Here is a 15,260-nt window from a genome sequence, read left to right on the forward strand (position 1 = left end):
AGTACTTCATGGGTATGGAGTTGTTGAATATGTCAAAGCTTTAATAGCCGTCTGGAGTTAAACCTGTGCTCTGCTGAATTTAGAGTTTTCACAGACGTGCTTTAATGAAGACCCCCTTCTTTCCAGAAATTCATTAAGCAGTTACACATACACTTGAGTCATTTTTACATCATGAAGAGGTTACTAAATTAAAAGGATTGCTGAGAGTACTTTCAAGGCATTGCTAATTCTTTCAATGTATATGGACTTTCAAGCAAAAATTTAATGCTGTGTTGGCTGGAAGAAATCAAAATCTCTACTTCCTTCACATTCTTATTAGATATATATCTTAATTAATTTCAATTCTTAAGGAAAGGACCTTTTCCCTCAAGAAAGCTTTTTACATGTCCATTGTCAGTATTGGTTTTTTTTTTTATACATTTATTTATTTTATTTATTTATTTTTGGTTGTGTTGCGTCTTCATTGCTGCGCATGGGCTCTCTCTAGTTGCGGTGAGTGGGGGCTACTCTTCGTTGTGCTGCGCGGGCTTCTCATTGCCGTGGCTTCTCTTTTTGCGGAGCACGGGCTCTAGGCATGCAGGCTTCAGTAGTTGTGGCACGCGGGCTCAGTAGTTGTGGCTCGTGGGCTCTAGAGCACAGGCTCAGTAGTTGTGTCCCTGTGGCTTCCTGGACCAGGGCTCGAACCTGTGTCTCCTGCATTGGCAGGCGGATTCTTAACCACCGTGCCACCAGGGAAGCCCCCCGTATTGGTTATTACAGTGACCAAAATCACCTAATAGCAGCCACGCTCCACTACCTGGTTTGCAGACAACTCTAAACACAGAGAGAACAGTTAACTTATTCCTAGAAAATAGTCTCTATTTTTTAAATATTCAGTTAAAAGTTTTTTTTTCTGTTAAAAATATTTCTTTCCTTCTACCACCAGAAGGGAACAGTAAAAATTTGAGTTAAGAAGTCAGGAAAACAACAACAACAACAACAAAACCACTTACCACTAGCACATGTAAGTCTTAGTTGAATCTATTTTAAAATGAGAGAAAATAACTAAGAGATATGGGAGCAGATTTCAATTTCTGAAAACTCTTATGATTATGGAAAGAATAGGGAAATATGAATCATTTGGAAATAGGAATAGTGAAGAAGCTATAAATTAAAATTTACACAGCCTACCTTAATAGTTAGGTTTTTGGAAAGATGTAGAATGTCTACTAGGAGTGAAAAGCAAAAACATTTTCTTACCATAACCATTTATTTGAGCTTTTTATTTGGAATTACACAGCACTTAGCACAGAGGAAGTTCTTAATACATGTTTCTAGAATGAATTGCCCATACCATTTCAAATGATCTTGGAATATATTCAAAATAAAAGACAAGTAGTTGCATCTAGCAACGGCACATATTAACACCAAGAAAGCCATATGTGGAACAGAATATTTTTAGTATTTTGCTAAGGGAACCACACTACAGTTAATTCTGCAAAAAGTAAATACCTTCACAGCCTAGAGTTGCAAGGACAATCATGAATAATACCACAGAAATATCCATAAAGGACTTCTCATGTAAACTGATAAATATGTTAACATCTATCTCTTGCCTATTTGCTTGTTGCATCAGTGGAGAAGTGGCAAAATCAGTCATGTGACACTTTGCACCTATTAGATAAACACAGTTTATTTCAGCAAGAATTTATTGAGCACCTACTACATTTTTGTACTGTGATGTCACCAAGGATATAGACTTGAAGAGCAAGACTGATTGAAGAAGAACCTTGAGGAAAGACAGATAGAGGGAGGAAAAAAATAACATTAAAATTTTACTCAAAAAAAAAGAAGGAGCAGCAATAGATATTTACTTTATGCACTGTTATTTTCTAATCCCCTTACTCCATGTGGCTCAAGACATGAGAATTATAGTAAGTGAAGAGAGCTCTCCATCTGTTAAAAATGTAGATTAAGCACTTAATCTTGTGGGCAGCCACACAGAGCACCAAGAAATTTCTCACAATTGAAATAATAAAAGCAGGATCCCGTCTTTAGTTAAGTGTAGCTGATACAGATTTCGGAATGATCTCTACTGTATTAATAGATAGGTTTGCAAATATTTCCAAGGGTCTAGTGCTCCTCTTTGTTCTCAAGTGAGATGAAATACACTATGCAACTGGCATGACACTCACAAATTAGGAAGACAATTTGCCATGCATTATAAGTAAATTATATGGTAGATATTTGTTGTGTGTGCCACTCATCTTTGGTTCCTTGCTCTCCCACTCTGTGACCTACTTTCACATGGATGCAGTGCTAGCTCTGGCTGCCGTGTTCATATAACACTAAATCAGTATCTCCCCTTTTGATCAGTTCAAGGGTGGGCTTGTCAAAGTCCTTTCCCTGGGAATTTGGGTGTCTGGACCTGTAACAGGTAAATCCAGGAGGCATCAGTGGTCATGTTTCTTCCACGTGCACCAGAGAAGCAATGGAAGCTGGGTAAGACAGAGTCAGAGCAGGTCGAGGACTGCAGTAAGCACCAGAAGGAGAGAAAGAGCTGGAAAGCAAGAGAGAAGAGTGAGAGTGAGAGAGAGGGAAAGGCATGCAGCAGACACGTAGACAAGAGGCAAGATGTAGAAAATGGGTCCAGACAGAGCTTGAATCTCCAAGTCACAGTTGAAGTCTGCCTGCATCCCAGTCTTTCCCTGCCATAGAAAGAGGAGAGAAACACTTCCTCTATAACAAAGTCCCCCTTGTTTGTCTAAATGCCTCAAGTGGTTTCTGTTGTTTGCAGCCTTGTAAATGTTATATATCCAAGCAATAATGTGGTTGTTTCTGGGCATTTATCTCCCCTTCTCTCTCTTGACCCAGGAGGGACTTTCCCCCTCTACCACCTCACATCAAAGTAGAAACAATGATTCAAACAAGTCTTCTACGTAAGTGACAAGTAAGAAGCTTGCCTGAAGGTCCTTTTCTCTCCAAGTGGGGAATGATTAGATATTACTGTCCTTGGGGAGAGGGAGAGAGAAGCCAGAAACTTATCTGACACTAAATGGGAGAGGAAGGATGGTTTGGAGGGACAAGGGTGAAAACTTTCAGTCAGGAGGACCAAGAGTAGAGTGGAAGAACTAAGAGGTTGAACACTTCCCTGCCTGCTCACTCATCACCTGCCATTCAATAGTTCTGGGCCCTGGTAAGTTCTTTGATTAGAGAGTAAGAGATTTGGACTTCTTTATGGGGTTGGGTTAACACAATTGCCAATCATAAACCACAAACCACAATTTATAACACCATGGCTAGTTCTCCATTAGCAAGTGATTATCTAGATATTTCAAATAATTAAAAAGAAAGTAGTTAAGACTGAAAACTATTGCCTGACTCATCACTCATCACAACATTCAGGTCAAGTTCTAAGATATAGGGATCTCAGTGGATGCCTGTCTGAGGACACACTTCTGTGTGAGGACATTTTCGTTTGCAGGTATACTTAAAGTGGAGTCAGTTTAGCTAAATGTTAAAAGGAGACAATTAAAACAGAGGTTTACTTGAAGGGAAAAATATGCCATCCTTCTTTTAAAGCTAAGAAAACTCAGAGAGCTCAGATGTCACTGGGATAATTCAAGCCCAAATGGACCCCTCTTCCATTTGGATTACATTGGCTCTTGGGACTCGGTATTAACAAGCATTACCAAGCATATGGATGTTTTAGTTAATTCTGCTGTCTTTGTGTCTCTAAGAAACAGACCTTTGATGAGATATACGGTTTTTATGCCTGGCCTTGTTTGCTTCTCTCTGCTGTGCTAATCCAGGAAGAAATGACAGCTGAGGTCAGGCTCTTGCTAGACAGCAAGTCAACTGACTCTTGACTCTTGTTATCCACCCTATGTCCATAGCCACCTCTGTCGCATCTTTGTCCAGCTGACTTCCGGCCTGTCTGACATCTCCTTCTTCCCCATTCTCCCACTCAACTTCTTCCGAACTTCACAGCCCTGTACACTCTGATCATGTGCTCAACTCCCAGACTACTGATACCCTGCCTACACTAGCCATGAAGGATGCCATCTGCTTCAGGGGAAGTGGGAGTTCCCATCTGCTCAAACACATGACAGGGAACTCAATTAGGGTGCAAGGAAGTAGGGCGAAGAGAAGTCTGGAATGAGAAGAGTGTAGAAGGAATTAAGCCAGAAGCTTAGGGATCTGGCACGGTTCTAAGCACTGGGGATACCAAGATGAACATGAACCTCATTTTTCAGTAGTGCAAACAGAAAATAGACAGTTTGATGAATAGATAAATAAGATAATCTAGGTATTGATAATAACTATGATTTTGAAAAGAGGGTATGGTATAAAGAGTTTGGGAAGGGTGTCCAATTTAAATAAGGTGGTCAGGAAAGTCCCTCTGAGGAAGTGGCATTTGAGCTGAGACCTGAAAGATAAGAAGAATCCATCCAAGCAGTGATTTGGAGATAGAATATTACAGGTAGGGAAAACCACAGGGCAAGGGCTCTGAGTCAAAACAAACTTGCCTGTGTTAGAGAATCAGTTGGGTTGAGTAACAGTTAATGAGGGGAAGGATGATCCCCTAGATGCCTTGAAGGGAATCTAGGCAGAGACCAGATCCTATAGGGTCTTGCAGGCTGCCATAAGGTGTTTAGGCAGTTTTGGAGTGTCTTAACCTAGAAATAACATCGTCAGATTTATGTTGTTAAAGCTCAACTGGGCATGGAAATGAGCTGTTGGAGGGCATGAGTGCAATCAGAGGGACTTCAGTTGGGCGGATGGCTTGGACTAGAAACGTTGAGTAATTTGCTCAAAGACATTAAGCTAATAAGTCAAGAATAAGTGTCAAGGGTTCCGTGGGAATAGAGGAGTTGAACAGAAACACATCATTCCCTCCCGAGCCTCTTCTTCCCCCTGACCTAGAATGTTGGCTGATATTCCAGCTCTGCTGAGAAACCAAGGAAGGGTGGACTTTTGTCATTCTTTTTTGCAGTCTGGTGCCTTTGAACGTGGCTACTTTGGGGAGTTCTCTATTTTAAGAGTCCCTATGGAAGATATCAGAAACTAATTTTTCCAGCTTTCTTTGCAGTTATGGCATAAGCATGGGATCTATGTGTTGCTAACCGGACATTTATGTATAAGTTATAGATTTGGAAGGTGGTGATGAGGAGAAGTAGGCACTGAGAAGAGCCCATTGTGTGAAGGCAGCCCCAGAGATGTGTGGCTACCAGAACCAGGAGAGGAGGGGGCTCTGAAGGTGCATCCAGGGCTCATACCAGTGCTGTCAATGCCGGGTGTACTGGGAGTCTGTTGGGACCATGCTCTTGAGTAAAGTGGACATTATATTTGGCCACAAAGCCTCCAAGCCTGGTTCTCCATCAGCCAAGCAATGTCAAAAGCTACCTAGAGTCCTTAATACATCCCTTTCCTGCTTAAATCAGTTGGTTCTTTTGGTTGACTACTTAAGAATCATGACTGATACCTCTGTTTGTCGATGAAATGCAATTGTGGGGTCGAAGGAGTCAGAGGAGAGAGACTCCTCATCAAGGTTAAAGGCCATGGTCTCAAAAGACTCTCTCCCATCCCAGCCTGCCTGCAGATTCTGCAAACTTTCCCACTTCCTATTATAGAATAGAACCTGAGATCTACTTAGCATGCCTAATGCATTAATTGTAAGAAAAAGCAAAGTGAAGTTTGTCAGTAGGCTACAAGCTTGGCAGACAACCTGCCTGTTATAAAAGAGATTTCTCATCAAACAGGGCAAAGTGAAAAGCAGTAACCATAGTTTTGGGCTCTTTCACAGAAATCATTTTGCAAATAGTAGCGTTCACTCAGTACTTGGCTTCTCACCAATGTTACCAGAGAATGTGCCGTTTTTCACCCATCAGCAATATTTGTAGGCACTTTCCCCACTACAATTGTAGATTACACTAAAAAAAAATGAGTAAAGAAAACCCTACCAACTACCCCTTGTGAGGAATTCTAGCGAAAAATAAGAGCTTGAAGTATGCCATGGGCTCCCAATTCCCAGTGCCCAGAATATTGCTCATTATAAATTACAAGGAAATAAAAAAGAAAAAAATGGAGAAAGACTTTCAACACGATTTTAAAATATGCTTTTTAATATTAATTTTAATTATTCATTATTTCTAAATAGATTTCTCTCAAGAGAAAATTGAAAAGGTGTAATAAATCTGAATCTCAAATGCCAGTTATATCCTTTTAATGGGTTGCTTTCTCCTTGGGGTCCAAGTTCACTTTGATGATTAGCTAAGGCCTTAGGACATGATCTCCCTTAGGCACAAAAGGAAAAAGGAAACACATTTACCTCACTGTTTATCATTGACTGAGGTCTTCCTCTTGGTGCCATTTTTAAGAAGTAGTATACACTGTAGTAAAATTGCCATGTGCAAAGTCTTTCAGGAATTATGTCCGTTTATCAGTGAGAACTATTTCTTTTACATATCTGGCTTCACAACTAGATTTTGAACAGAACTGAAGTCTCATCATTTTGTCTTCACTTTCCTTATTCTTCTACCTCAATTGTTAGCAGTGCCGTGGGTGCTGGCCTTACTGACTCAGCTGCCACTAGAGGCAAACCTGTGATATCATCTCCTTAGGAGGACCAGGGCAGGGAGAGAGATGGTCCTTTATGTGTGTATGAATAGCTTAATGTTGGATCCTCTAATGAACATGTCTCCAAGGTGTACTTTCTTTCCATTTATGACATGCTTCCCAATGAATGAATTTGTTTATTAATTGATTATTAATTAGTTAATCATAGGGGTTGCTACAGACTGAATGTGTTTCCCCCATGTTCAGATGTTGAAACCTAACCCCCAATGTGATGGCATTAGGAGTGGGGTCTTTGGGATGTGATTAGGTCATGAAGGTAGAACCCTCATGAATGAGATTAGTGCCCTTATAAAAAAGGCCCCAGAGAGCTCTCTTGCCCCTTCTGCCACCTGACGACACAGCAAGAAGGTGGCCACCTATGAACCAAGAAGTGGTCTTTCACCAGATACTGAATCTGTTGGCACTTTGATCTTGAACTTCTCAGCCTCCGGAACCATAAGAAATAAATTTCTATTGATTATAAGCCACTCAGTCTATCATATTTTTGTTGTAGCAGCTACTACAGAGTAAGTGCATTGGAAGTTGGCCCCAAAAGTTTTATTAGCCAAGGTTTACGAAGGCAGTGCCTTTGAGCTAAGCCTTGAAAGATGAGAAGGATTTCAAAGGAAAGAGAAGGTCATTCTTCGAAGAGCAAAGGCAAGGAAGCAGAAATATTAGGGGACTGTTGGGGAACTTTATAGATGTACTGAGTTCTTAGATAGAGCAAGATGTGGGCAAGGTGTAGAAAATCAGACTCAGAAGTTTGTGTTTGTTATGGTCTCCCCATTACCTGGCTCAGAGTAGTATTCCATAACTACTTTGCCAATGAATCATGCCTTGTGTTAGGGGTTTGAGCTTTATTGTGAGGGCAGAGAGGAGTCCTTGAAAGTTATGAAAAACAATTTGGGAACTTTATTTGATGTGACAATATTCTAAGTGCTGTCTTTCTTCTTCTTCACAAACTTTATCTTCCCCATCACCACATCCCTTAACCCACCTTTTAAAATATTGCTATTACTTCTGAATTTGTAATCTGCATTTCAGTGGTGTTTGACTTTGCACCTGTTGTGACCTTAGAAGTGTGCACTGCCATTTACTTTGGTTGATATCCTGCTCTTCCAAAGTATTCTTTATCAGAAGATTGTAAACTCCTTGAAGATGAGCTCTGGAAAAACTCTTGAGGATACCTTTACGCAGTAAAGGCACTCCAATGTTTTTGACAAATGTCTGGGCTCACTTATGGTGACACCCTGGGGCCAGATACTTTTAGCTCAGAAAGATAGGACAGCAGGAAGTAGAACATAATTTCTCTTTCTGCTTCAGCCAATCAGATAAGACATACAAAGATAAGAATACCCAAGGTGGCTTGGAGTGCTGATGAGATGGTGTAACCAAGAATGCTATAAATTTTAGTTGAAGTTTAGATAGGTTTTGATGGCAGGTAAACTTTATAAATGCAGTTTACACTTGGGCCCCATCTTCACTTCAATTCTGCAAGCAGATCTTCTTTCCAGACTAACGGCAGCTCTGTGTCAAACCAATCAGCAGAGATGTGAATTGAGTTACATGCTACAGTGATTTATTTCATTAACATTTGGTTAAGGGATCAAATGATAAAATCATTTCTCAAGTTACTGTGGCCAGAATTTCCTATCTCAAGTTATATTGTTGGCAAAAACTTGAATATAAAAATCTTATAATGCAATCTATAGCAATAGTCATTGATTTTTACCTTGCATATGAAACAAGATTAGAAACTAATTAAAATCTGATACTATTAAAAATAACATTTATATAGAACTTAATTTAGTAAGCACTGTCACATATAGTCTCTTTTTTGTATCTTGCAATTACTCTGGTTGATGATATCAATTTTACAAGTGAAGAAATAGGCTCAGAGAGGTTAAGTGACTTACCCAAAGTAACCCAGCTTCTTCTTATTTGGGGCAGAATTAGGACTCAAACCCAGATCCATGTATCCTATATTCCCATGCTTGTCAGTCTGTGGTTCATTTCATCAATGGGAAATTATTCGTTAGGGCAATGTAACAGTTAATTTATAGAAGAAATGGATTTCAGTTTCTCTGTTTTGTGAAAGACAATACTGTGTACAGGAAAAGAAAAATCATAAAAGATGAAACATGAAAGGAAGTGTGGATGAAAGACGGACAAAAGGAAGAAAACAACTTGCAAAACAGATGGTGCCTTTTAAATAATGGGTGGTTGTCTCTTCTTTTCCACTTGACTTTGCTGTATGACACAGTGGGCGGGGGCTGACCTCTCTCAAGCCATTCTCACTATGCATATCAACTAAATTGACTAGCTGATGCTTTTCATCCACAGGCCAGTATGTTGAAAACCGTAAGTGTTGTTTGTGTTTACTATATCATTTTGTAGAGGTGAAAGATGGTATGGATGAAACTAAAAGTTAACTGGAGTGATTCTAGAACCATCTTTCTACTAAGCATACACCCCCAGAACGACTCCCAGAGACCTCCAGGGAGACCACTGGCAGGACATCTGGGAGAATAATCCAAGTGGTGTGTTCAGACTCATGCGTTGCCAGTGCCCTTTCAGCCCTTAAGTTATACCTGTATAAAGACAAACACAGCCATTTCTACAGATACACTAAAAAAGAAACATATATATATATATTTTTCTGAATAAAAGAAGGGAAATGGGGCTGAATATCAGGCACCTGATAATAGTAATACGTTCACTTTTGGTTGTTAGATGCCAGGCAGCCTGGATACTGATCCCCTCTCTGCCTAACTCTGACTGACTAGTCTGCCTCTAACTAATTAGCTCAAGTTTTCTAACTCTGCCTTCTCAACTGAAAAATGGGATGACAGTCTTTCATTAAACTCAAACTATAGTAGAGCAAGGTTTGAACGGATGATCAGGGAGCACTGAACATCTCCCGTCCTTGCTTGAGACTTCACATTAAGCCAGAATGGGAGCATGGATGAACACAGGGTTAGGAAAAAAATCCAAGTTGGGAACGTGGGTCAGCAAGGACTTCCAGCCTCTTGAATAATAATCTTCTGAACTTCAACCTCCTCATTTATACAATGAATACATGGGACTTATGGATCTTAACAGTGATTCCATCTTTAAAAAATGTTAGACTTTATGATATTATTATGTTGGATTTGTGTGCAATGACAATCTTCTAGCAATCTAGAAATCTTTGAAAGCTGTGATCCAGCATGATAGGTTTTGCAAATAAATGTAAACAAAGGTAGGGAGATAAAAATGTTTCTGTATGCACTCAAACACATACACACACGAATGAGTCTTTTTCATGTATATAAATAATAAAAACTTAAATGTCAGCCTTCATGCATCAAATATTTATTGCTTAAAAAATTCAGTGTTCCATGACTCGGAAATTATTAACATAGCTAAGAGTTTATGTGTGCATAGCTATTTTTAAAAGCACTTATTTTAATTTAGTATCTATTTACATTTTCAGTATTGTATGCCTATGATATGTAGATACACAGCACCAATATTATATGCTTCTTCTCAAGACAATTGAAGATGGAATTACCCATGACAAGATAACATGTTCATTACAGAGTTTTCTCCTATTTATCAGAGAGAGAAGGCATTGTATTTTTGGTAGCGAGCATCACTCCCTTCCCCCCTGCCAGAATACAATGACAAGAAAATGATTAATGAATGTGCTCCACATTACTGTCAGCAGGAATCCAGTCCTGGCATGGAGGAAGCCTGAATAATTGAAGGGAAGAGGTAATGGTGGTAACGTTAGGTATAACAGGTCAGAGAAGCTTCGTTCCCAGGCTTTGTGCCCAGTTTAAAGAATCGTTTACACATTTCAGAGTGTGGTTTTTTGTTTTTTGGGGTTTTTTTTTGTTAATTGGTAAGAACCCTTATGGCTCAGAATCATAGCACAGGGCTCCCAGTAAGTTTAGAAAGAGAGGCTGGACAGAATTGCACGTTCTCCTCATTACTGAAACCTTTCGTGATAACAGTTGCAGCAGAGGTTTTACCTAATGGGTGATAAATGACCACATTCCAGATGGGCGCCTTATCTCATTTATCACTGGCTTGGAAGTGAAACGCCGCTGGAATAGGAATCAAAACTGTTGAATGGGTCTATACTTTGAATTTGCTTGGGATTTCTTCACATTATTTTATTTATTTATTACTTCATAACAGATAAGGAGATATTGCGTGGCTAATAAATTGGGGGCAGTGGTGAAGGGAATGTGAGGGAAATTCTTCACAGTAACTGACTAAAGCACTTTAACAGAACCTATCTATGCTATTGTAGGAAACCAAAAACAAACTGAACTGTAGTCTCAGAGGAGTGGGGGCAGATCAATCTGTGCAAAGGCAGCCAGAGAGGAAGGGACCAAGTTGTAATGACTGACAATGGGAAGTGGACATTAGGCAGCCTGAGATGAAGGACCCGCTTCACAACAGCCTGCTTGCATCCCTGCTTGCACATTTTGGGCCTTGTTAGCTACTTGGACCTGTGAGTAATGACCTTGCCTTCAACAGTAACTTGAATCTGAAAGAGATGGCTTATACCCATTCATCCACACACACTTTCACACATACACACACACGAACTCTAAGAGTATAAGGAGGTGTCATGGGGCTATAAAAGTTGTTGATGCTGGGTTAAAATGAGATGAAACCACATGATGCCATTTAAAGCAAAACAAATGTAACCTTGGACCAAACAATATGTTACTGGCTGAATATGAAGGGAGTGTGATCCCATAAAAGTCAGCAAAATTACAGATGCTTCTTTTGAAATAGATGTTTAAATAGTAGCCTTCAGTCTGATATTACCTTTAAAGGAGGAATTATTAAGAGAATTCTGTTATTTTTGTAATCTAAAAATTTATATTCAGTGTTTAATAATTTTAGGGAAAAATCGTCATCCTATTTATAATAAATAAAAATAGAAACTACGCAAGAGGTTAGAATTTTAGAATATTTCATAAAAATCAAATCTAATGTAAAGTTTAATTTCACCAAAGATAAAAAAAATGAAACGGAAGAAATTCAGTGAGATAACAGATTTTAAAAAGTTGCAAGGTTTTTGCACAGCAAAGGAAACCATAAACAAGACAAAAGGACAACCCTCAGAACAGGAGAAAATATCTGCAAATGAAGCAACTGACAAAGGATTAATCTCCAAAATATACAAGCAGCTCATGCAGCTCAATATCAAAAAAACAAACAACTCAATCTAAAAATGGGCAGAAGACCTAAATAGACATTTCTCCAAAGAAGATATACAGATTGCCAACAAACACAGGAAAGGATGCTCAAAATCACTAATCATTAGAGAAATGCAAATCAAAACCACAATGAGGTATCACCTCAAACCAGTCAGAATGGCCACCATCAAAAAGTCTATAAACAATGAATGCTGGAGAGGGTGTGGAGAAAAGGGAACCCTCTTGCACTGTTGGTGGGAATGTAAATTGATACAGCCACTATGGAGAACAGTATGGAGGTTCCCTGAAAAACTAAAAAATAGAACTACCATATGACCCAGAAATCCCACTACTGGGCATATACCCTGAGAAAACCATAATTCAAAAAGAGTCATGTACCACAATGCTCATTGCAGCACTATTTACAATAGCCAGGACATGGAAGCAACCTAAGTGTCCATCGACAGATGAATGGATAAAGAAGATGTGGCACATATATACAATGGAATATTACTCAGCCATAAAAAGAAATGAAATTGAGTTATTTGTAGTGAGGTGGATGGACCTAGAGTCTGTCATACAGAGTGAGGTAAGTCAGAGAGAGAAAGACAAATACCATATGCTAACACATATATATGGAATGTGAAAAAAAAAAAAGCTTCTGAAGAACCTAGGGACAGGACAGGAATAAAGACACAGACATGGAGAGTGGACTTGAGGACACAGGGAGGGGGAGGGGTGGGCTGGGATGAGGTAAGAGAGTGGCATGGACATATATACACTACGAAATGTAGAATGGATGGCTGGTGGGAAGCAGCTGCATAGCACAGGGAGATCAGCTTAGTGCTTTGTGACCACCTAGAGGGGTGGGATAGGGATGGTGGGAGGGAGACGCAAGAGGGAGGGGATATGGGGATATGTGTATATGTTTGGCTGATTCACTTTGTTATACAGCAGAAGCTAACACACCATTGTAGAGCAATCATACTGCAATAAAGATGTTGAAAAAAAAAAAGTTGCTTTAGGGCTTCCCTGGTGGCACAGTGGTAAAGAATCCGCTTGCCAGTGCAGGGGACACAGGTTCGAGCCCTGGTCAGGGAAGATCCCACATACCGCAGAGTAACTAAACCCGTGCACCACAACTACTGAGCCTGCGCTCTAGAGCCCACGAGCCACAACTACTGAGCTTGCGTGCCACAACTACTGAAGCCCGCGCACCTAGAGCCCATGCTGCGCAACAAGAGAAGCCACCGCAAGGAGAAGCCCACGTACCACAACGAAGAGTAACCCTCGCTCACCGCAACTAGAGAAAGCCCACGCGCAGCAACAAAGATCCAAAGCAGCCAAAAATAAATATAAATAAAATAGGTAAGTTAAAAATATATATTTAAAAAAAAAGTTGCCTTAGGGTTGAGATTAAGAAAGGGTTTGGCAATTTCATTTCAAAACCTAGGACTCATTTTAAATTTGAGATTCAAGTGATATGTTTGAGAAGTGAACATACCTTAGGTCTGTTTCTAATTCCTTAAGCTTTATATCCTATGTTACAATATTAAAAAATCAAACAAACGCAAAAGGAGCAACTTATAAAAGCTTGAGTGTTCGGTGTGGCTTGGAAAAAGTTTGCTTTTATTTTTCTCCCAAAGCCAAGAGATTTTAAAGTCTTAATCCAGCTTAAATACACAGAGGTTGGTATTTATAAATATAAGGTATAAATGAGAGGCAATTAATTTAACCTACCACCTTCCCATTTTTTTTGTCTGTTATTAATATATTTTCAATTAAAACATTTTTAGATGTTCTCACCTCTCTTGCTTACTGCAGACATAGCTGAAAACCATTTCTAATACATCTTAAAAGATGTCATTCATCACTACACCAAAACCAACCAGTATGTCCCCAAATGGAGGACAACTCTCTACCCATGGATCAGAAATGTCCTCCTAGAATAGGACTCTGGAAATATGCTTTACCTTTCCCTTCTGAGGACTATTAACCTCAACCTACCCAGAAAATACTGAAGCGTGTGAAGTTCCCTTTATAATCTTTAAGGTGGAAACTGGTAGTTAATGTGCAAAGTGTACAATTCGTTCTCTGAAGCTGGACTCATTCAGTTCTAACTGGATGCCAAGCTCAATGTTATCTCTCAAATCCAGAATTCTTGTTCTTTATGTGATAAGCTCCAAACGGAAACCTCAATTTTGGTCAAAATCGTTCTGTCTATCGCCACTAGAACTTTACTGGGAGTTCTGTCGTATGTTGAATTTTATCCCAAACCCCTTTCTCTTCCTTGGGTCTTGTGAGCTCACCATGTATCCCTCGGCAGTTAATGCCGTTGTAAACAGAAAATTTTCTGGAGACAATATGCCTGTATCCAAATCTGCCTCCATCACTTATAGCTATGGGACTTTGGGAAAATTTCTCCACGTTGGAGTGTCCTCATTGTTAGAGGAAGTGTGAACTAGTATAGCCACTTTGAAGAGCAATTTTGTATTATCTTGTGAAGTTGAATATTTGCATTCTCTACAAACTAGTGGGAGCTCAGTGATGTATATACTAAGAGACATGCACAAGAATGTTCACACATTTCATTCATGTTCCACAAACATGCCTTGAGATTTAAGATGGACAAATATTTAGCATGCTTTCTACCACCCTTCCCCCAACCCTAAACATCCATGGTAGACACCACTAATCGGTCCTGGCAGTCTTTCCTGTTGAGTCCTGGTTTAGCCTCACAATTCTTTTTCAACCCAGCTCCATAGGCAACCATCACCAATCAATCAAATTTTGAAAAGACACTTTTACCTTCTTGGTCTTAGGACAGGTTGGGGCCTTGGAGCTGAGTGTACTTTTTAAAATATTTTGAATATACATAATGATAAACAGATTTCCAAAGGCTGATTTCCTGCCTCTTTGTATATTATCCTATCCTGTAAGACAGACTAATTTCATTAACACTTGTTAGTTGTATTTTCCCTTACAGTTTAAGAAGTGAGTTATATAATGGTTTTAGGGTGAAAAATTATGCTCCCATCTCTTACGTTTTTAACTTCTTGTCCAAATGCTCAGATTTATTTTGCTTTTGTAATTCATACTGATCCATTACACAATGCAGCTAATTTTCAGCTGCCATTTAATTCTTCTATGACATTTTCTTTTTAGATTATTGATACCACCTTTCTGCAAATTGCTTTGGCCTCTTTTGTATATAGCTATCAATAGAAAACAAAAGTCTGAGAGGATACAGGGATAGGTTATAGTAACATTCCATAGATCTACACATGGATTCCCAAAACGGGAGGAGAATTTGCCAAATCTGTAATTTCCTTCTCAAATGTTGATATATTATTCTGAGCCACAGCATATATTGAAGTTCTTTCCAACAAACACGTTTAGAAGGAGAAGCACTGAGTCACTGAGCAATTGCTTTAAATTACTAAGGCAAGGAAACAAGAAAAA

General features: G+C 39.3%; 1 protein-coding gene across 3 annotated transcripts in view; it reads right to left on the reverse strand.

Annotated features, from left to right (window-relative positions):
• Window positions 1-247: 247 nt before the first annotated feature.
• Window positions 248-15,260, reverse strand: part of LOC309628069 (uncharacterized protein) — a 247,505-nt gene continuing 232,492 nt past the window's right edge. For all 3 annotated transcript variants that reach the window (XR_014244114.1, XR_014244115.1, XM_082390783.1), the window contains one exon: window positions 248-1,768. The gene's annotated coding sequence lies outside the window, so the exon portion shown is untranslated. The remainder of the gene's footprint in view (window positions 1,769-15,260) is intronic.

Source organism: Balaenoptera borealis, assembly GCF_965194805.1.
Source record: "Balaenoptera borealis genome assembly, chromosome: 4".
In the NCBI taxonomy this organism is placed as follows: domain Eukaryota; kingdom Metazoa; phylum Chordata; class Mammalia; order Artiodactyla; family Balaenopteridae; genus Balaenoptera; species Balaenoptera borealis.